This window comes from Rutilus rutilus (genome assembly GCF_951802725.1).
Source record: "Rutilus rutilus genome assembly, chromosome: 5".
Taxonomy (NCBI): Eukaryota; Metazoa; Chordata; class Actinopteri; order Cypriniformes; family Leuciscidae; genus Rutilus; species Rutilus rutilus.
Genome location: NC_140213.1, coordinates 5,804,165 through 5,828,114, shown reverse-complemented (window position 1 = coordinate 5,828,114; position 23,950 = coordinate 5,804,165). Strand labels below are relative to the sequence as shown.

Genomic DNA, 23,950 nt, shown 5'->3' with positions numbered 1-23,950 from the left:
GCTAGATCACAGTAGTCTGCTGAATCCTCCACATTCGGACACTTAGACATTATGCCATGCAAATTCCGTTATACACAGATTTTACGGTAAGTTTGAAATGTGCGGCAGTTTGCATCATGCCTTTGGTGAAAACAAGACAATGCATGCAAATAAACAGACACATCAACACTGCAAAAATCTTTTTCTTGGTCAGTATTTTTTGTCTTATTGTCCATTATATTTATCTATATATTCCTTTTAAGACATTAAGTGCCAGATTTACTAAACAGAGCAAATTAGCATGCGGTCACAATCTAATAAAAGTGCCAATGGGGGTGGAAATCTACTGACAATGCACATATTCATGTCATGTCAGGGACAACAGGGGTTAAGGCATGCTTTTTTGAGTGTTAAAGGAATAGTTCACTTAAAAATGAAAATTCTGTCATCATTTATCAGACAGTTGCTGGTCCCTATTGACTTCCATAGTAGTAAAAAAAATACTATGTAAGTCAATGTGGTCCATGAACTGTTTGGTTACCGACATTCTTCAGAATATCTTATTTTATGTTCAGCAGAAGAAAGAAATTCATACAAGTTTGAAACTACTTGAGGGTGAATTAATGATGACAGAATTTTCACATTGCATGGTTCATTTGAACGCTCTCCACCCATAAATGTAGCGGTCTGACAGGGAAACTACTGCAAATGCATATGCAATAAGGTCAGATGCAAAAATAACTGTGTCCACGCCTTTTCATCGCTAATTTCTCACTGCGTGTCTTTAGTAATCCCGACAGTAGCTTTTTAACGCCAAAACAGGGTTTGCACTCACGCAAGCTTTTAGGAAATCTGGCCATATGACTTAAATTGTCAGAGAATGTATCTTGTATCTTGAACTCCAGAACTGCCTTCTTAGATTCAACAAGGTGCTGGAAACATTCCTCAGAGAGTTTGGTCCATATTGACTTGATAGCATTACACAGTTGCTGCAGAGTTGTCAGCTTCACATCAATGATGCAAATCTGACTGTGACTGTGGAGGCCATTTGAGTTTAGTGAACTCGTTGTCATGTTCAACAGTTCAAGAAACCAGTTTGAGATGATTTGAGCTTTGTGACATGGCGCGTTATCCTGCTGGAAGTAGCCATCAGAAGATGGTACACTGTGGTCATAAAGTGATGAACATGGACAGCAACAATACTCAGATAGGCTGTGGTGTTTAAACGATACTCAATTGGTAATAAGGGGCCCAATGTGTGCCCACACCATTACAGCATTTTTCAAATCTTCTGTCGTCCAGTTTTGGTGAGCCTATGTGAATTGTAGCTTCAGTTTGCTGTTGTCAGCTGACAGGAGTGACACCGGTGTGTCTTCTGCTGCTGTATCTGCTTCAAGGTGGAGGAGTTGTGTGTTCAGAGATGCTCTTATGCAGACCTCAGTTGTAACTAGTGGTTATTTAAGTTACTGTTGTCTTTCTATCAGCTCGAACCAGTCTGGCCATTGATTCTCCTCTGACCTCTGGCATCAACAAGGCATTTTCACCCACAGAACTACCGCTCACTGAATATTTTCTCTTTTTCAGACCATTTTCTGTAAATCCTGATGGTTGTGTGTGAAAATCCCTGTATATCCCTGTATTTTATTTATAAAACCCGTACCAACCCGTCTGGCACCAACAATCATACCACGTTCAGAGTCACTTAAATCACCTTTCTTCCCCATTCTGATGCTCAGTTTGAACTTCAGCAGATCGTCTTGACCATGTCTACATGACTTTAATGCATTGAGTTACGGCCATGCAATAAGCTGATTAGATATTTGCATTAATGCACAGCTAAACTGGTGTACTCAAAGATGCCAGTGAGTGTATAATAGCCTATATCATTTTCATCATATATTTGTACAAAGCGAGCAAAGTACTTTTGTAAAAGAAAGAAATGCTTCAGGGTAAATTCAATTTTGATGAAGTACGTTACATCCATCTTGTTGTATGATGGCTCTTGATCTGTTCTGTACAAAGTCATTCTCAAACAGAATATCTATTTAATTAAACCTCCAATAGGCCATCTGGATCAGATCAAAACATGCATTTAAAAGCAAAAGTATCTGAGGTGTCATTTGAAGCCCTGCTTGTCTGGTTTTGAGATCCTGACATGCAGAAGCTTCTCTTGCTTCAAACAAATCAGAGAGTAAGGAGTGCAAGAGTCTCAGCAAGACATAAAAGATATAGCTTTGAGGAAACATACCATAACAGAGATGAGTCAAGCTAAGGCTGGATAATCAAATACTGTTATAGGCACAGATACTTTTTCGATCTGTTCTATTTCTTTTGAAAAGTGTCTCCTCGCAACTATATTTTCAGCTTGTGGCTTCTTCTGCAGTGCGAGGATGATACATACATCCCTCTATTCAAAGAGAAGGTTCACTTCAGCAATTTATTCACTTGTTTTCCAAATTTGAAAGAATAATCCAAGTTCAAACTGTGGCATGTAGTTATTTATGTCTACCAATCTGACAAAGAAAGGTTTGTGATGTATACCTTTCCAGGTTCTCAATGTTAATGGTTTGCGATTGCAGTTTTCTTTTCCATGGTAATACACTTGTGAAAAGAAGTAGGCTACACTTTAGCATACTTTTAAAAAGAGTATTACGTAAGTAATATACTTTAAAAGAATACAGTTTGAACTGAATGTGATGTTTTTGGACACAATTGCATGTTATTTACAATACATGTAAATGTTTTATAGTTTAAATCTATATGAAATACACCAAATTGAAAATACTTCTGTTGTCTATGAAATGTGCTGAATGTACTGACAAGTATTTGTGGTAAACTAAAATATATGTGTATATAATTTCTTTTAAAACTTGTATATCATATTTAAAAATATGTATGTAATTTATGAAGTTGCAATTTAGTAGATTTAAAATATATTAACTTTAGATGAAATTTCTAATAACACACTACAGTTCAATTATTATCAAGTGCTTTACACGTGCTTTAGTATGCTAGTCGGCTAAACAAAATAAGTTTAATTTTATTGCAATTTTAAATGCAATTTAAATTAAAACATTTAATTTGACATTATTACAAAGTGCACTTTTAAAAAGTTTACTTAAAGCTGCAGTCCGTAACTTTTTGGGGTTAAAAATGATCCAAAATAAATTTTTGAGCAAGTACAAAACCAGCCAGTGTTCAAAACTATCCACTTGCCTTAGTTCGATTCAAAACGGTAAGGTTGTAATAATGTTTTTAAATCCAGTGGTACTGGTGGATTTCCGGGGAAATTCGAGCATGTCTTTGCGTCATTAGAAAGGTTCAAACGACAATCACTAGTGACAACTGGAGATTCACCCGTTGTAAAATGCAAAAGACTTCAGAGTGGCTACAGAAAAAAAGAGACTGCAACCGGGCTGATGCGAAAACAAGGATAAATATCGGAAAGGCATTAAATGTAGTCATGCAATGCTGATGTTGTAGTCATGCAATGCTGATGTTGTTAACATTAACAATTTGAGAACAAAGTATAATTTGCAACGGTTTGACGTGATATGATAAGCGATCGTTAGATTTAATCAGCGTGATTTACTGCAATGTTTTTTTCTCTTAGTTGATCAGAACAAAAGTGGATGTTACTTACTTGTTCAGATGACATTTTCCGGTGAAAATTCTTATGTTGGTCATACTTCCAAAAAGAAGAATCTGTGATTCCGAATCATGACAGTATCCACACCGGCGCGGCGACTGACATCCGCACATTCTTCTGAAAACATTGGATTCATCCGCGCTGTGCCGTGCCGAGGCACAACCCACGTAAAGTTGATAATTCCGCAAATAACTGCAATTGCAGATTTCGAACAGAGATGGCGACAAAGAGGAAAAACTACGGACTGCAGCTTTAAGTGAGTTAAGAAACAGTTATGAAAGTGTACTCCCTTTAAGTAAACTAAAGTGACATTCATAATACTATATTATCTGCAAGGACAGTTTTTGTTTTTTATAAAAAATGTGCTTTTAAGATTTGAAACACACAAGTGCACATTCAAAACAAATAAGCGCACTTCTTCTTTAAAAAAAAGAAAGGATATCCTATTACAGTTAAGGGAATGCATTTCGAAGGGCCAGCTTCATTTAGTTTAGTCACTGGCTAGCTTATATGATGGTGTTTAATTTAAAAGACGTTTAGCCTAATTAAAGATATACTGTATATAAGACTACAGTATATAAACCCAATAGTATACCAAAACCAGGTGAAATCACAGTGAGATTGTTTTGGAGACCCAAGGGAGTCTGAATCTTGTATGATACCAGAACTAAGTGCCTATAAATGAAAGGACATCTGGGTTTCATTTTCCAGCTCTAGAGTAAGTCACATGACATTTCCGGCTCAGTTGATTGGCGTAAAAACAATGATAGCAGATTTCATGTATGTGCCAGCTGATCAACTTCCATTGAGATGATTTTCTAATCTTTATTGATAGTTTCAGACCAGTAGTATAATCATTTAGGGTGGATGTTCTTGCTCTACAATCTTAAAGGTGAACTAAGTAACTTTTTTACCTTAACTGAACAGCTTCGGAGTCATTGGAATGGTTATATTACTTATTTCGGGTTGAATGGTGGTCGTTTCGCACCCCCCTGGTGCCCGTGAGCGGAAAACCCGCACTTGCAACTTTGAGCCGGCGGGCCGCCGGCCGCCGCGTCAGGAAGTCTCGCGTGATATCAGGTCTCGCGATGTAAACAATTGCTTTACGGCCAAAAGAAATCTGTTAAAATGCTGTCATTATTGCGCTCCCTCACGCTGTTCGAACCCGAATGAAGAAGACGTTTTAAAGAATGTCCCATCTGCTTTGATGTCGTTGATCTACTAGCCTCTGGTGTCTGAGAATAGCCAACGAGTTTTTACAACAGTGTTGTCAAATATCTATTCCGAAGCTGTGGGGGGAGCTCTAGAGAGAAACCTGCGAGCAAAAAGCGAGAATACAGCGAAGAAATCCCGAAACTACTGAGCCCCGCTTTAAAAATAAAGGTTCCAAAATGGTTTTTGCCAATTAAGAACCATTTTTGGTTCCTTAAAAATCCTTTCAGTGAACAGTTCTTAAAAGAGCCACTGTTTGTCTTTGCGTGAAGAACTTTAAAAAAATCTTAAGAACCTTTTTTCTTTCAATATAAAGAACCTTGTGATGAACCTTGAATGGATGTTAAAAGTTTTGCAATGAAGATGGCAATAAAGATCCTTTATTTTTAAGAGTGTAGAGATCATTTTTCTGAACAAATATTTGTAGATCATCAATATTTATAGATAGTTCTGCTGCAAAAGATAGCCTTTAGACTACTGTATTGTGAAATGTTTATTATGCATTTGGTTTAGGAGTGCACTAGAATATAGATGATCTCAAAGTCAACACACACTGAATAAACGCCACAAAACTTCAAATCTTTTGCGGTCTTTAAGCTGTGACAGTTAACTGCAATGAAAAGCACTATCATCTTTTAAAATAAACATTTTTCATTAGCCGTACTTCTGATCGGTAGTTTTGTGCCAGTGAAAAGTCACTTCGACAAATTGTGCAGTCGAAATTACAAACAATCACTTTGACGAAATTCAATCTGAGAGGAGAAAAAACTTTCAGCGATTGAATTTATAAAGTTTGAATGTAAAGGTGAGCTGGAGCTATTTTCCCGTGAGGAGCTTGTGGTGGATACATGCTCCGGTCAATGCCTTTCTGCGATAGTTCTCGTGCTCAAGCCTCTGACCCAGGTTTCTGAAGTATTGTTCACTTTCATTCCTCTGATATTTTCTTCTGTGCAGTCAGGCAGCAAGAAATCATTCCCTCTGAAATTGGCAAGCAAGTAGACCATTTAAAAATCACTCGCCGCATTATCAGTTAGCAAGAAAGACAATTAAAAATCGTTATTCATTGTCCTGTGAGCGTCCCCAGTGGAGGATTCAGCCATTTGGATGAAACCTGTCAAAGCGATACAGGAAGGTCTTCATCCCTTGGGTGAAGAACATAAATTGGCTTTAATACTAACAGTAGCTTGTAAAGCATCAAATCTTCTGGCAGATAAACACGGCTCTTCTGAGAAATGGTCAAATGTTGGCTGGCATTCTCTGCTTTGAACTGGAGCTTTGTGAAAGACTGGGTCAAGTTCATGGCTTCCTAACAAAGGTGTTAATTAAGCAGGGTTAATTAATGTCACACCGAAGAGAGTCGGTTTGGTTTGATGAGATGCTTCCGAAGAGGGTTTAGGAGTGCCTTGAATTGGAACAGGAGCAGAAGGAAGGACAGAGAGGACAAAGTAAGGGAGGTTGAGAGAGAGCGAGAATGCAGATGCCCTTTGGACTCCAGTGATAAGACTCATTCTGGCTTTCTTTTGTCCCATACTGTCACTGTTCTCTTTTTTAAGAGAACGTTTTTTTCTTAATCTTAAACTTTTGTGTAGTCAGTGCCATTGCACATGGCATAGAGGGAATCTTTCAGCTTAAATACAGGGCATATTCACCCAAAAATGGGCTTGCAAAATTGTTTGCATACAGGTTTGATTAACATGAGGTTGTTGAGTAAATGATGACAGAAGTTTCATTTTTAGTTGACCTACTCCTTTCACTGGAGGTTTGCTCTGAATGCAGAGATTGTCCTTTCAGATAATTTTTCTAATTTTCTACAAATTCAAACCATGGCATTACAAAAAGCCTGCAGAAATATCACATTTTCTCTGCAGTCATAGATGTAGAATGGGACATCAAAGTTAAGGAGGATGTAGATTATTTTGCGAGTAAGAGGATTAAGGTAATTGAGTATTGGGGGGGGGGGGGGGGGGCTGGAGACGTGGACGGATGGGACCGCATGTGCGTGAGCAGCTGATGGGGCGTTTGCTGGTTAAACTGGATGAGAGAATGATCAGAGAGGTGAGGCCAAGGTTACATTAAAGCTATGACCATCTGTTGAACTAAAAATATCTTCTAAAAAATTACATTTATTGGATTTCTACAGGATTGAACTGCTTGGTTTTTGCTTTTCTGAAGCACCACTGTTGTTAAAAAAAATGGCACATTCTCTTTCCCATGGGAACAATTAAGCCATCTATACATTGATCAGACACTAAGTCAAGTCAAGTCACCTTTTTTTATACAGCGCTTTATACAATACAGATTGTTTCAAGCAGTGATAGCACTAAAATGGTGCATGTTCAGTTGAAGTTAGTTCAATGTTGATCCAGTTCCATTGTAAAGATCACTAACTATTAAATTAGTTCATTTAATCTATAAAGCAGTTCAGCAAAAAATGATGTCATCGTCCAGGGGTGCTTTTCCCGTACAACGACGTTACTCGCTGCTTCACTACCATAGTACGACGCATCGTTGAAGAAATCAACAAGCCAGTCACGACTGTTTCCCGAAACCGTATTGCTGCAAAGTGGTCGTTCAACCACGTTGGTTAATGATGTCACTCACATGGTGGAATAATAACTACTTTAATGAATCTGTTTGAGATCGAATTAATGCTAGATGTTTTGCTATAAATTACGGACATGGCATCTGAGGACTATTTCTCATTTGTCTCAGTTATTTTGCTTTATTGCCTGATTCAATCATAGGCTCGTTCTTACTAGAGCACGTACGCACATGCGCACTCTTCAAAAACGAGCAGTCTAAGGAAGATCTTGAGTTAAATTTGAGAATGGAGAATTTAGGTTCTGTCTGGGAGAGGATGTATTTAATAACAGGTCAGGATAGTAGGAAAATAAATAACAGAATTAGTTTGAATGGATTCAGTTACAGGATTTTAATCATTTTTATTTAAAGTGGTGGTTGAGTATGATTTCACTTTTCTAACTTTAATTAGTGTGTAATGCTGCTGTTTGAGCATAAACAACAACTGCAAAGTTACGACACTCAAAGTTCAAAGCAAAGCAAAAAAAGCAATTGCTTTTTAAGGACTACAACAAACGGCTGGTAGGGATTACACGACATTCCTCCCGGGTTAGTGACATCACTAACCCTAACATTTACATAAACACCGCCCCTGGAACACGATTTATAGCTATGCTAATCATTGACTATAAGATAAGCTACCTAAATTCACCAACTAACCATTCAGAAATGTCCTGTTGCATTCTACATGTTGTCACTTCTTCTTGAGTCTCCCTGTGCCGGGAGCAGCAGCTCATTTGCATTTAAAGGCACAGACACAAAAATGGTGCGTTTTTGCTCACCCTCAAAAAGTGATAATTTTAACATGCTATTTAAAAATATCTGCGGGGTATTATGAGCTAAAACTTCATATACACACCCTGGGGACATCAAAGACTTATTTTACATCTTGTGAAAAGGGAATTATACCACCCCTTTAAGATTTGATTCTTACGATTTTATACAGGAAACTGAGGGTTTGAAAAATAGGAAAACCGGGGAGCATGATGGTGTCTTTTTTAATGTGGGGATGTGATAACAATTTTTAAACAGTGTAAGATCAGGAAGGTACCTGGGGCTGATAATATAGGGGGTCGATTACGTAGGGAATGTGCCGAGCAGTCAGGACCAATATTTTATGAAATTTTTGCTCCGTCCCTTCAACAACAAAAAGCAGTCTACAGTGATTCTGGTACCAAAGAAGCATAATGTACAGACATTAGAGGACTTTAGACCTGTGGCGCTTACACCTTTAGTTGTGAAATGTTTTGAACAATTAGTAAAGAGAGAAATTATCCTAAGGACTCAGAGTTTTCTAGATCCCCTTCAATTTGCGTACAGGGCTAAGCAAGGTTTAGAGGATGCAGTAGTAATGCTCTTACACTTAGTACTTCAGCATTTAGATAAGCCGAAAACATTTGCTAAATTACTTTTTATTGATTTTTCATCTGCTTTCAATAACATTCAGCCACATATTTTAGTTGAGAAACTCATTAATGAATTTAAGTTGGATTTTAGTCTTGTAGAATGGATTTTAGATTTCCTTGTGCAGAGAATACAGAAAGTTAAAGTAAGTTTTTCTGAATGGTTGCTGTCATCTGCTGAGTCACCTCTCTCCTTTATTATTTATCGTGTACACAAATGATTGTAGGAGTAGTTTTAGAAATAGGCATGTTATACAATTTGCTGATGATTCTGTAATTGTAAGCCTATAGTGAGGAGGACTCAACGCATGGTCCTGTGGTTGATGATATTAATATTTGATGTCAGAATGCTTTTTTTAAACTTAATGTTCTTAAAACCAAGGAGATGACTATTGATTTTTAGCTCTAAGAGGAAATATATTCAGTATAAGCAAACAAGTATTAATGGAGTTGGGTATTGAGAGTGTTGAACAGTACAAGTATTTGGGTACTGTCTTAGATAACAAATAGTCTTTTTCTCCAAATACCGAAGGTTTGAGTAAGAAGGGGCAGCAAAGATTGTATTGCTTGCGGTTTAGACCTTCATTTATTTAAAGCGGGGCTCAGTAGTTTCGGGATTTCTTCGCTGTATTCTCGCTTTTTGCTAGCAGGTTTCTCTCTAGAGCTCCCCCCACAGCTTCGGAATAGATATTTGACATCACTGTTGTAAAAACTCGTTGGCGATTCTCAGACACCAGAGGCTAGTAGATCAACGACATCAAAGCAGATGGGACATTCTTTAAAACGTCTTCTTCATTCGGGTTCGGACAGCGTGAGGGAGCGCAATAATGACAGCATTTTAGCCGATTTCTTTTGGCCGTAAAGCAATTGTTTACATCGCGAGACCTGATATCACGCGATACTTCCTGACGCGGAAGTGGCCCGCCGGCTCAAAGTTGCAAGTGCGGGTTTTCCGCTCACGGGCACCAGGGGGGTGCGAAACGACCACCATTCAACCCCAAATAAGTAATATAACCATTCCAATGACTCTGAAGCTGTTCAGTTAAGGTAAAAAAGTTACTGAGATCACCTTTAAGTAAAGTTCTTAAATTTAAGGTAAATACTTTTTTTTACTTTTTTGTGTGTATGTGTTGTCTTGTGTGACATGCTTATGTGCTGCAACCAAAATGCCTTTGGGAAACACAGACTCATTGAATTATGCTGATAACGACAAAACTTGCAACCATAGTTGGCTAACAATGCTTTCGGGAAATACAGCCCTGTTCAGTTCAGTTCCCATACAACACCATCAGTAGAGTCAGATGAATAATATTGTTGAATATTAAGTGATTAAAGATTTTGCTTTAAAAGGTGTACTTGTGGAGAGTACTGAGTACTGTAGTACTGTAAAGCGGTATGGAGTTAACCTGGCATAGACAGGTAAAAATGTTTTGCTTCGCTGGTTTTACCAAACATATTCCACTGTGCAGGTATAGAATTTAAAGCACAGATCTGTTGAGGTGTGAAATTGCTTGTGTATGTTTAATTGCATTGACAAATGTATCGATCAATCCCATGTCTATTTTCTCTCTGTTTTTCCACTATGGTCATTTATGTAGCAAGTCAATAACTCAACAACTAAAGTTATTATTCTATGGGGAATTTAAAAAAGGCACTCTTTAACTAACAATTTTCTTTTGGGCAAAGATGGTTCCAGAAGAATCCGAAGGCAAAAACAAAACCAAAAAACCTTAAACTTGCATATTTATTCCTTGGACCCAGCACTCCAGTTCCGCAGCCAGTGAAACAGCTGAACGCAGGAGCAATCAGATGTTGAAAACTCCCTGTGTGATTGCCATGCATGATTTTTTTCATCAGCTTCATTATGAAACATGGTAATTATATAATTACATATCAGGCACCGTGTGGATTGGGCATCACTGCAGGAGGGAATCTGCTTCCACTATTTGCATTCTCATAGTGCTATTAACAGCATAAAAGGTTGATCAGATTAAATATGGCGTGGTGGTGCTTTTTACCTCACTTGGCATTATACTAAGTGAGCCGCCTAGGTAGGGAGCCTTTTAAGCAGTTATGGGAATTGAAAGCTTTCCCAAAAGGTAGGAAAAGTAATTATGTTGCCTTCATAACATTAATATGCTGTACATATAAACTGTTGTTAATTGTTCATAATAAATTAACTAGTGAAATCAACTTGTGAAAAAGGACACTTAAGCATATACTTTTAAAAAGTATATTACAGAAATAATATACATTAAAATAAAATACTTAAAGGGTTATATGAAAATGATGTCTTTAATGACTCACCCTCATGTCGTTCCAAGCCCGTAAGACCTCCGTTCATCTTCGGAACACAGTTTAAGATATTTTAGATTTAGTCCGAGAGCTTTCTGTCCCTCCATTGAAAATGTATGTACGGTATACTGTCCATGTCCAGAAAGGTAATAAAGACATCATCAAAGTAGTCCATGTGACTACAGTGGCTCAATCTTAAGTTTATCAAGCGACGAGAATACAAAAATAACGACTTTATTCCACTATTCATTTCCTTCTCTCTGGGCCTCGAGTCTTTTCACGTAGTGTTTAAGCGTAGCGCGTCTGTGTTGTACGTGACGTCACGCATCACACACATGACCAGCGTCGGCCAATAGTGAGCCTACGTGTGACGTACAACACAGACGGGCTGCGCTAAAACACTACGTGAAATAACAGAAAGCTCTCGGACTAAATCTAAAATATCTTAAGGTCTTACGGGCTTGGAACGACATGAGGGTGAGTCATTAATGACATCATTTTCATTTTTGGGTGAACTAACCCTTTAAGTGTGAACTGAATGCAATGTTTTTGGACACTTAATTGCATGTTATTAACAATTCAATTAAAATGTATTATAGTTTAAATTTATATTAAATGCAGCTAGTTGAACATGAGAGTAGGACTTTAAATGTAATTCAAATTTTACTTTTTTTATAGGCTGTACGTACTGACAAGCATTTATGGATGTTCACTAGATTTGGAACAAAACAATAGAGTTCAGATAGATTGACGTGGGATCCTGGAATAGCCTACATCTGCAATAAAGTTATTTGACTGAAAACGAGGTGTTTGCAGAAAAAAAACCCCATCAAAACATTTAAAGCCTATGAAAAAGTCTATATAAATAAACTCTTGTTTAATGGCGGCGGTACACAATAAAAGAGCAATAGTGCTTTTGTTGTATTCTAAGAAATCACAGTCTCTAATGCTATCAATACCGTTTCACTTCACTTAGGTATCGACAGCTCCCCTCCAGCTCATGCTAATTGCTAATCAGGAATCTCATGAAGCCGGTGATTGATTTAGTTAAGGGAGTGAGAAACGGCGGCACGGTGTGTTCTGTGAAGCTCTGATTGTTTGTTTGCGTTTCCTTAAAGCTGTAATTGGCTTCTTGATCAGAGGAAGAAAACACAAAGGAAAGCGGCAGATTAGCGCACGCTTTGTCAAGCACACACACTGTGCTTTAAGAGTGGAAAGGTTTTGATTAACTGGGCTCATAATCCCTCTTGAGTTTCAGGAAAGGACTCAGCCTTTGGTCCGGACTCAGCGGTGCTGTTCCGGTTCTGGAGGAACTACGCAGGAACAAGAAAGCCATTAGAGAGAGACAAATGAAGAGAGCAGAGGCAGCTATTAAAGCAGGAAGAAAGATAAACAGGAACCGATAGGGAAGGAAAGATGGAAAGGAAAAGAAGAGTGAGAGGCATTTTAAATTACACAGGAATGAGACAGACTAATGCAGAGTTGCAAACAGGAACTAACGGTGAACACAAACATTAATCTCTGACTTTACCTGCAAAATACCCAGCAGACGTGCAGTTCTGTTTTTAACCCGTTGGCAATATGTTTTGTGAGGCAATTTTTGAAAATGTATTTTTTCTGTGAAAAATATTTATAACTTCCTTTGAAGAGTAGATTATAATTGAGCCATTAGTTGGTTGATTTCTCAGAGAATTGTAATTAATTATATTTATTCAATTTTACTATATTTAAAACAAATTCATGATAGTTGATACTGATTGGATGCAGCGGCTTAAGTCCATTATTATCACAGGGTTGCTTTGTGTCATTACAATGGGATAAATAGTTTTGTTGCTTTGTGCTCTTAGTGCAGACATGCTGGAATCAGATGGTCTGTTTTGCAGTGTAGACAGTTTTATTCATTATAATGAGAACCTGCTGATTTGTGGGGGTAGGCCATTGAAACCTCATGGTGGGCTGAATTTCCCTTGAGAAAAAAAAGTAGCATATACACTTTATCATATACTTTTAAGCAGAGGCGGACTTTGCAATTTGGTTTCAAATAATCAGTCTGAGGCCCCCCAATGAGAAAAAAAGACAGACAAAACATTTTATGCAATGCGACTGCAGTTACTTTATTAAAGCTACAATATGCAAGAATTTTTTGCCGCTAGAGGGCGCTACATTCCAAACAACAACAACGGCGTAGCTTGATGACGATGTGAAGGAGCGTGGAATGATGGGAACTGTCGTTTTAAACTCCACCGTGGATGTAAATCAGTCAGACGGGAATCGAAAAATCATGTTCATGGATGAGGTTAAGTTCTTTTTTATAATGATATGCTTTTTGTGGCGAGGGGGGCGTGGTTCAGCGCGGTCTGTAATGGGAGAGAGAAGAGACGAGCAAGTAGGTCAAGTGCAAATGACGAACAACTGTGTCTTATTGCTGTGATCCGCGTGGAGAGACCGCTTATAATCCGCGCGCTGGAACGAGAGAGAGACTGAAGAGAAAATTGGACGCAGAGAAAGAAAACCGGTGGATCCGAGCTCTCATTTTTGAACTGTTTTGTGCCGTCGCGGTTGCCACGGTGAATGCGCGTTGTGCGCGACTTTTGTTTGTTTTGCTTTATTTTAATAAAGTACGAGTCCCAGTCACGCCGACCCCTGTCTTCTTCCTTCCTGACTCTTGAACCTCATCACACTTTTATTTCATTAAAATGAATTAACCGCAAGAAAAGTAAGGTTTAATACTAAATTGGTTATCATAGATGTTACTGTATGTCTAATTCATTGTTGTGATAACGCGGCGCAGTTTTACGTGTTCTAAACAATTGTTGTAAAAGTACATTCGAACATACCCACATCATTTGCCAAAATACTGATTAATCTTTATGTATAACACATGCTATGTTTATTTACATGGCCATAAACACCAGACGTGATAAACAATGTCAATAAACTAAACACAAATCTAAAGCAATAATACTTCCCTTACATAAACATAACTATTACCGAATGCTACATTTGGAAAATATAAAATTAAGCATGCTTTGTCGACAGAACCAGCTGCAATCGGTAAAGAATAATTGTGTTCCATAACGACTGCACGAAACAAGCTAACGTTTGTTGCTTGATAGACGCTACAACTACAACTTACGCATTTGTCCAGGACTCCACGCAGTGCGAGCGGAAACCGAGGGTAACGCGGATGTGACGCAATTGACTGGCGACTCCCAGCCCCCTCCTGCTCTAACGCCCCGTTTCAATTTTCTCACAAATCATTGTTTTAACGAGTGAGTCGTTGAATCATTCAGTCAAACGATTTGTTCAAAATGGCTGATTCAGTAAAGGGATGGTTTGGAGTAAAATCAACCAAGGGTCCTTTGCACCATGACCTCGAGCCAAACACCCCCCCCAGAAGCCTTTTTCCCCTTGGTCGAACATTATTAAAGTTAGAGCTCATTTAGAGATATCAGCCGGATGGCTTAGTGCAGGCGCTAACGGATCCTATGATGTATCTCGTAAATTACCCCACTAATAATGCCCAGAATAGTACCAAACTTCTACAGTAAATAGGTTCTGTACTCATAAAACGAGGAATTGGAAAGTTTGTAAGTACATCAGGAGTTTATTAAAATAACACTTGCCTGATGGCTTATGCTACCGCTAACCCGGACGCCGACGTCACTTCAGTGATTAGGGAAAAGCACGTAAAAGTCCTGGCAGTTATCAAAATAAGTGTACTTCTTTACAACATGACAAAAGATCATTACAACATAATCATTATGACATTATTACAAAGTGCACTTTTAAAAAGGGTTTAGAAACATAGTCATGAAAGTCTACTCTCTTTAAATACACTTTAGTGGCCTTTTATTTCATTAATATTATATTATCTGCAAGTTCACCACACGTGCACTGTGCACATTCAATATAATTACTCTAAGTGCACTTCTTTTTCACAAGGGTTGGGAGGCCAGACATTGAGTGCGCTAATAATATAAGGTAGGGATAATAAAGGGATCATAATGTAACCCTGGTGAACTACACTTCTTAAAGATCTGCTATCTTTCCTGCTTATACTCATGAAATCCCCCAAAATATGTCTCAGCATCAGATTAACCTGCAACAAGGGTCATGTCAGGTGGTGCACAAAGCACTTGAGCTGATTTTGTAGGCTATAAACAGAGCTTCATTCATCGTATCTCATTGTCTTTGTAGCCCTGAATGTGCATGTGTGAAAATGTGTGCGATTCTGTCAATCTGCACAGCAGGACTCGCTTTCAATCTTCTGCTTTAAGTCTGTAACAGCTCTCTACCATGTAAAACAGACAAACACCACCTGCTGCGCTTTTCCAGAATCCTTTTGCGTGTTTATCATAGATTCCTTTAAGTGTGTGTGTGAACGGAAGATAGCTGAATTCTGGGCTTCAAATTGGCCATAAAGGCTTGATTTATTTGAGAGGCCAGCTTAGAGTCCAATTACATTCTGCCTCCAACATCAGAGGTTAGAAGCAGACCTTTGCCAAGTTTACTCTAAGTATTACTAGTGAGACATCTCACTGTTACAGCCATTGTTGATTAGCTTTAATAGGGGGAAAAATCCTCATTGCCCCATACAAAAAGCTTAAACTAGTCAAAACAAATCTAAACTGGTCTTAGATGGTTTCCTTTTTGGAAAGTCCTTTTTTTACTTTTTTGGGCACTGGTCGGCCTAGGAGATCAGCTGACCGACTACAGCTTGTCTAGTCTGAGAGACCAACTAAACCATTTTTAACCAATCTAAGCTGGTTTTAGGCACTTTTTAGCTGGAGTTCAGCTGGCCACCCCAGTAAACCAGCTAAGCTGGTGTTAGCAAGGCTGGGAGACTGGAAGACCAGCTTAAACTAGTTAAGACCAGCCAGCTAGGAAGGTTTAAACAAGTTCAGCTGGGAATTATTCAGTATACATCCTCTAACAGTTACCATCTCCATGCACAACAACTCTCTGATTTTCATAAAACATCAAAGCTATTGCCTTTTTTGTTTCTCAATATTTTTCCTGCAGGTCTCTGTAACTCTCTATTTGTCAAAGGACAACAGATTGTTTTGCGCATAGCACTGGACAAAAGGCTTTATTGTGAGGGTTCGGCATGATGGAGTGGAAGGGTTGTGACAGGCCAAAAAATGACTTTTTCTTGGGAACGTCTTTCATGTTGGGATGACAGTTTGCCAATATAAACTCTTATTCTATTATCGGCTAAATGTCTGCGGTCAGTGTGGATGTGTCATCCATTCATAGTAACTCTCATTTTGTTGAAAGTAAAGTTAGTGTGTAGTTTTATTGTGGTATTTGCAGTAATGACAGAGGAGATGACCTTTGAGCTGGAAAGGTGATTCCAAGTATTTTATGGTCGAACGCTTATAAAACCACAACCGGACTCTGAAAATATGGTACATGTTCATCATGACTGTCTGATTTCATCAAATTGCATCTAAATGTCTGTTTGCACATTTTACGGATGACAAATCAATTTTCAGGACCATTTGCTCACAAATTGTACATCACAATGCCTTGCAAACATGTTTTAATGAATTATTTTATTATACAATATAACTGACTTATACGATTTTATTTGTTTCCATGACTTGGAAATCCAATCATTAAAAAATAAATAAAAACATTTCTAAATCAGTTTGACCTTTTCACTGAAAAAGAGCCATTCTGAGAATGATTTGCTCACAATTCAGACATTGCAATTGCTTGCACAACAAAAAAAGCAACGTCTAGCTGATTACTTATTTTTAAACAAAAACTAAATTATGTAAACCCACATTTACAATTCTCAGTTATTTTCTTGGTTTTCCATGACCTCGGGAACCCTGAGCTCTGCATTTTAGTCAGAAGCAAAGACGTATTAGCAGTCACATTTGTGCCACCCTGCAGTTTACTGTCTCAAATTTGCAAGGCAGATACATCTATTACATCCGCGTGTGTGTAAAGTGACCCTCTTGCCCAGTAAAAGCTGTCCCCTGACTGAACGGGCCACACACTGAAGGTCTAATGCATCTGTTAGGGAGTTTTTTTTACTGATCATATGAAACTCAGAGAAGCTGTAATGAGATACAGGAATATGAATGGCCATCTGCCTCCATCTGCCATGACATTCCACAACATCAGATACTCCTCTGCCCGTCTGCCTACGCCGAGAAAACTACACAAACTTCTCTCCGTCTACACGTGCCAAGAAGCTTCCCCAACGTCTCCAACTCACTTCACCAAACTTCTATTCCTCAGCCAAATCCTTGTGACTGTCAATGTTATAACTACTGAGGTGGCGTTATGCTGAAATGAAATGCTTAATTAAAGCGGCGGACGGAGCTGTGCCAATGTTCCAGAGGACAGTAGACGCTGGGTGATGCATTAAGGTTTTTAAGAGGTTTAAAAATTGTATCACTTGATGTGTCAAAATTGTCACAATTAAAAAAAGTGCTTCAAGATGCCAGCTCAGAGCAGCACACACTCCCTCGACGGTGTTGCAATGGGTAAGCAAACTTCAGAGCTGTTTGCAAAGTAAGTTGTACACTTTAAGTGTCCTTGTCGGACCCCACACTGTGCTTTAGGTGTGGACCGCTTACACTATGCTAATTGAACACTTGGGTAGTGAGATGTCCTTGTGCATCCAGTCTTTCCTCCACTGCATTGCAGGGCTTTTTAAGAGCCCTCCTGGCCCGGCTCATGCCCCAGTCCTGCTGGCCTCATTAAACAGAGTTTGACGGAGTTCAGGGTTGGACAACCATGTCATGCGGCTGAATCCCGCAGAGCTGGCAGTGTGATGTACCATTCGATGTTTCCCATATTTTGACTCTTAAAAGTACTGCGGGTCTGTGAAAGTACAACACAGTTGGTGGTAATGGGAGCATGAATAAACTGCAAACACACACATACATGGACTTGCTGGAGAGAGAAACGGAGATGGAAAGTTTCGCCTGAAATCAGACATGTGGGCATGAGTCATTGTTGTTTTCTGAGGTCTGCTGGCTGCTCATGTGATTAGATGGTTCAAGTCGAATTTATGTCAAAGTGTAGCCATGCGACATGCTACTGCGTGTGTCTTGTGTGCTTTAGATTCCCTGCCCTCTCCCGCTCTACATCATGGGATCCACTCGATCCACAAGCAGCATTAGCGCATCTTCTACTTCAGTTGTTCCAACTTTCATTCCTGTTTGTGCTTTGAGCATGTCTGAGTTGAGTTGAACTTGGCCGCCATCCAGTCCCTGTTTACACACAGGTCATTTATCTGACAGAATACACCTATAAAAAAAGGAATGAATAGCATGCTGCCTATGACATATTCAAATCCCGGCAGAGGCAGGATCCTGTGTTGGTGTCGGGATTCCTCCGGGTGCTCCAGTTTCCCCTACAATCCATGCAGCAATTAGAGACACTAAATTGCCTGAAGGTGTGAGTGACTGATGTCGGGATAGTCCTCAGCATCCCCGTGACCCTACATAGGACAAGCAGTTTGGAAAATATATGATATTTATAACTGGTTGAATAAGCTGCAAAATGAACAAGACTTTTTTTGCAAAGCGCTGACAATGATATGACAGAATATCTAACCACAAAGGTCTATACTGTCATTCCATTTCCATTCCATCTTTGTGTGTTAATTTTGGTCTGCCGTGGTACATTATTGATAGAGTATGTTCACAGCCTTTGATCTAGGGGGTCGTATGTTAAAGATAGCCATTAACAGACTCCCGATGCCACTGGGGACGCATCAAATATTCAGCACTTGTCTGGACATTGGCAGGCATCCTCCCCAGAGGCGTTCGCTTTGTCCAGTAAGGCACAAAGAGAGAGAGATGGAATAAAGAAGGATGGAGGTGGATAGTCCTGAGAGAGACAGAGACAACCTCACACCACCCCCAAGATACAATCAATACCTCCCATCTCGACAAACAGCTGTCAACAAACTGACTACTTTCACAGCTCCGCCAGAGCTCCCCGCATGTGTGAGGCAGGTGCTTCATGGGGGGTTGTGTTGTCTGTATTTGGCTCTTGTGCAACTCTACGATTTCTGGAGCATGAAGTGCTTTGGTGTGATGGTGCATGTCTGTGACGCCCGGCTGAAAATAATGCCTTCTGTCTGCTGGGTGAAAAAGAGCACGGAAAACTGCAAAGAGGACTCGGGCAACAGACTGGAGAGAGGGGATGACCTCTGACCATCAACTGGACTCGTTGAGGAACTCTTAATTTACTGATGCTCTGAGCATGCGTGCAAACACACTCGCGCTCAAAAGCACTGCCAAGCTCCTATCCTCCAGGTGCAGTCCTGACAGGCCCATATGGGCGAGAAATCACCGTCACCCTCCCATGTCTACCGCTCACCTTGGATTAGCGCTGCGGATAAGGAAACTTCCAGAGTGTACTGAGACATATGCTACTAAAAGTGTGACCATACGTTCATAATGACAGCGACTGAATCGCTGGAGGCCGCCCAATGTTGGTCACTAGAAGGCATCCTTGCTCGACTGTATCCATTTGTATCAGGCGCTTGTTCTGCTCGACTTTCTGCATTGGTAGTCATCGCATCACATTGCTGTGCATTTACATAAAGTTGAACTTTGTTCAAATTTGTCGCATCGCCAACTGTTGCCGTCAGTCATGTCATCTTACATTGCCAACTCTCGTTGAACTTCAGTAACTTTTGGTTGCTTTGTCACGCAAATCATTGTCAGTATGAACGCCCATTGTGAAACAATTTGTGTCACCCATATAAATCACTGTCACACTTCCATGTCTACCGCTCACCTTAGATTAGTGCTGCGGATAAGGAAACTTCATAACAGTAATGAGATATATGCAACAAAATTGTGTTGTGTGACCATATGTTCAAAATGACAGCGACTGAATCGCTGGAGGCCGCCCACTGTTGGTCACTAGTAGGCATTCTTGCTCGACTGATGTATCCATTTATATCATGAGTCGCTGGTTTTGCTCCACTTTTCTGCATTGGTAGTCATCGCAACATGTTGATGAGCATTTACATACAGTTGAACTTCGTTCAACTTTGTTGAATCGCCAACTGTTGCCGTCAGTCATGTCATCCTAAATTCCTAACTCTCGTTGAACTTGACTGACTTTTGGTTTCTTTGTCACGGCAAATCGCTGTCAGTGTGAATGCCCATTGTGAAAACAATTTGTATGTCTACTAACACTTGTACTAACTGAGATGCATCTAAAAAGTGTGAACTTGCATGCATTCACACTGACAGCTGGAGGTCGCCAAGTAGCTTACTGTTAGTTGCAGTAGGAGTTCAGTTTCCATGAGGTCAATACAGCTGTTTAAGCTATCTGCATTCCCGTTTGTATATGCCGTATTGTGCCACTCTGTATTTACATAAAACTGAACTTTGCTCAACTTTTAGTTGCATCGCCAACTGGCATCTCAAGAAACTGAATGAGTTTTGGTTGCTTTGCCTGCATGTCAGTTCAGTGTAAATGCCCTTTAAGAAAACTGTTTTTTTTTTTTACTATGGGCATTGTGAAACTCTCTTTAAACACACTTTTCACACTCTCACTAGTTTATATAATTTATCTACAATGTTAAACAGTTGTTTTGTTTCCTGAAGGTGTCTTTTCCAACACATCTCAAATTATATACTCTGCATTCTTTACAGCATTCAATGGTTAAAATTATTATTATTTTTTATATTTTTGTAATAAAAGGACAAAATCATTTGCATTTTATGCATTCTAAACACACACAATTAAATAATATTTTCACGCTTTTTTGCAGAATTTGAGAAATTACAGCTGAATTGGAAATGACAATAAAACAACTGTACTGTATCAAGCGATTCATTTCTCTTCACCAATAAATCGTTGAGACCCTCTAATGTTTACGACCCTATCTTGAATTAGAGTTGCGGAAAAGGAGAGTTCCTAACTGTACACTTAACAGTATCCAACCATACAATGAGCAAGATAATGTGAGCTCCACTTTGTCATTTTAATTCAGCACATTTTCATAAAGTTAAACTACCCAGAGGCTAATTTGAGGCTCAGAGGTTGCTCATCTGTTGCTCACAACAGACCTAATGAAGTTCTTAGTTATTTTATTATTATTTTATTTTTATTTTCATTGATTTTATATCAACTTTTATTTCATTGTGAAAACTAAAATGAGTCAATTGTAGACATACAGTAAGAGAATAGAGCTATAAAATGAACACTGATAGCAGTTCAGATTATTTGATAAATGTTCAGATTGAGATCTGTGACTTTTAATTGAATGCTTTGGTATCATGACAAATCTAAGCAGTTTGTTAAGGTCTCTGATGCTCAAGAGGAGACACGTGTCTTTTTCACACAAAAAAGATGTGAGTAGCAAAACAAATATCTACAACCTAATTGCTGTCTTAAACCCTATTCGGATGGGACTAGTTTAACATGGAGAGGTGGGGTAAAGTAATAATTAAGTTATAAAGTTTATTACTATAAAGTAATAAAGTTTCTCTGTGATTTTAGTCCCGTCCGAATGTGCCATCTCAGTAATCATTACGGACAATGTCAGTAAAGATTACGTCTACTTTTACCTTCAGTAAAAAGGTCAGTAAAAATTACCTCAGGTAATACTAATCCCGTGCAAATAGACCCGCTGTAAATATGTACGTAAATATTTCATCATTTCCTGTTTAAAAGTTAGTTTTCAAGTATGGAGACGCTTGAAAAAGCATTCAGTTGCGTTCTAGACGCTGCCTGGGAGAAGTCTCTGTGGCAAAACTCAAGTGTTTTCCACACACCATTCAGATCAGAAAGAAGATCGAAAGCACTTGTTAGATGCACAAAACATCTTTTAGCGTTAGGTAAGTGCCTTTTACCAACATAATACAGTCTGAAGTTAATTAATACATCGTTTGACCGGACATAACATTTTTATATATATAGATAAATATGGATATCTATGGATAAATATCGATTATATGTGTTTGCGCATCCCTCCCACTTCTGCTAGTTTTAGTGAGATATCTTATCCCGTGCGACGTCCTGTGGTAAAATTGCATTACTCCATCCACCCTTGTATTGTTAATCCCGTATAGGGCTTTAGAGAATCTATCGAGACACTTGAAATCATTTGTATTTTTTCCTTCCAATTTTGTTGCATATACCCAACAGTCAGCTTGCCTCATCTCTTAAGAAATAAACTCTTATTGAAAACAAATGACTCACATCAACACAAATTATAATTGAACATTTAGTGGAGTATTTGCTGAACCCCCATCTGTACATTTTCAGATCCAGACTTTGGAGTTTTATTGCATCAGACTGTCCAGTGTAATAGAGTATCCAGTGTGTCAATGTTAGTGCATGAGAGAGGGGGGAGAGGATGGAGGCAGACCTGGAGGCGGAGCCTTCGCTCTGATTGGTTGCAGTAAAAAGGGGCTGTCACAGAGTGGGCCGGATTAGCAGAGGTGGGGGAGGTGCCTCGCTTATTCTGTACCTTTCAGCTGCAGATCAGAGCACAACGGCGAGAGATTAACACTGTTCACAAGCCCCGAGACGTGAGGAAGATGGAAGAGGACCATGAATGTGTTCGTGCAAGGGACAGAAAGCTGATTTAGGGATGCTCAGCACCGGTTTCTTCTTCTAGGAGTGCCTCAGGGTAAGGACTCACTGTCCCTTGTCTGTCTCTTTTAGGAGTCTCTCTTATCCTTTGAGGCATGGACTACATATTATTTCAACCTTCCTGGGACTCTTCTTCTAAAATTCCGGAGTGTCTTTTTTCACCCTGTTTCTAAAAGAGTGAGGGATATTTGTGTCACGCACTGATCCTCTCAGACTTGTCAGGCTTCATTCGAGAGGTCCTTCTCTTCCTTTCTCTCTTTCTCTCTGTCTTTGTGATCATGCACTGAAATCATCAGTTCGTACACTGAGGGCACACCTGTCTCTCAAATTCACTCACTTGTGTGGATCTATCCAGAAGTCTGCAGCTGGAATTTTGGGATGGATATTGTGATGGATATTGGGATTGCTGTATACTTCATTTCACGCTGAAGCTGCCGCACAAGACAAGGTGAAAAAGGGTGAGAACTTTTTTTTCATCTGTTTTACTTTTGTGTATCAGGTTTTGTTTATATTAAATATATTATAATGCCATATATATATATAAAAAAAAAAAAAAAAAAACATTTAACCCTCAATACTGAAAAAAATTATAATATATTTGAAGGTTATATAAAATTATATATTTATGTATATAGTATGTGAACTCATTTGTACAGGCAGTCAGATGTTCTTGGTTTCAGTGAAGCTCAAGTTGCTATTTAATAAAATTATTCCCGTGAACATGATCCTCTACATAAATGTATGTGCCATTAACGTAAAAGAGACAAACCAAATATTTAAACATTCTTATCATTTCCATTTAAACCACTCATTCAAATTGTTTAGACAATATAATTTGCAATAATAAAAAAAAAAAAAAAATATTTATTACAGATTATTATTTCTCACAGATTAGGCACTGATTTTTTTGACCCCTAACATGTGAATCCCTTCAGTAGTGAACGCACTGTTACAGATTTATAAACATGACATGCTTTATTTGCACATAAACATTGACTCACCTTGACACCAGAAGCCGCTGGTTGTCATATTAAAACTTTCTGCCCTTGTGGCCGAGGATGGCCGCTTTTTAACTACTGGCTGTGTGTGTGTGTGTGTACTGCCATGTGATGGGCTAGTCTCTTGATACCGAAAAGGTTACTGCTAATTAAACCACATTTCTCTCCACTGAAGCACAAAATGTAGGACTCCCTGTGATCCTCCCAAGCAGCTGTTATTCTCGAAACACACTCCAGTATCT

At 39.0% G+C, this 23,950-nt stretch overlaps 1 protein-coding gene across 5 annotated transcripts in view; it reads left to right on the top strand.

The window, feature by feature from the left end:
- The window catches only part of large2 (LARGE xylosyl- and glucuronyltransferase 2), a 120,566-nt gene that overhangs the window by 28,276 nt on the left and 68,340 nt on the right, over positions 1 to 23,950 (top strand). The window contains exons 1-2 of one of the 5 annotated variants that reach the window (XM_084409099.1): positions 22,595 to 22,747; positions 23,066 to 23,168. The exons of 1 other annotated variant lie outside the window; for it this stretch is intronic. The gene's annotated coding sequence lies outside the window, so the exon portion shown is untranslated. Of the gene's footprint in view, positions 1 to 22,594; positions 23,169 to 23,950 lie in introns of those variants that run through there. 3 more of the 5 variants (XM_084409100.1, XM_084409098.1, XM_084409101.1) reach the window with 3 other exon arrangements.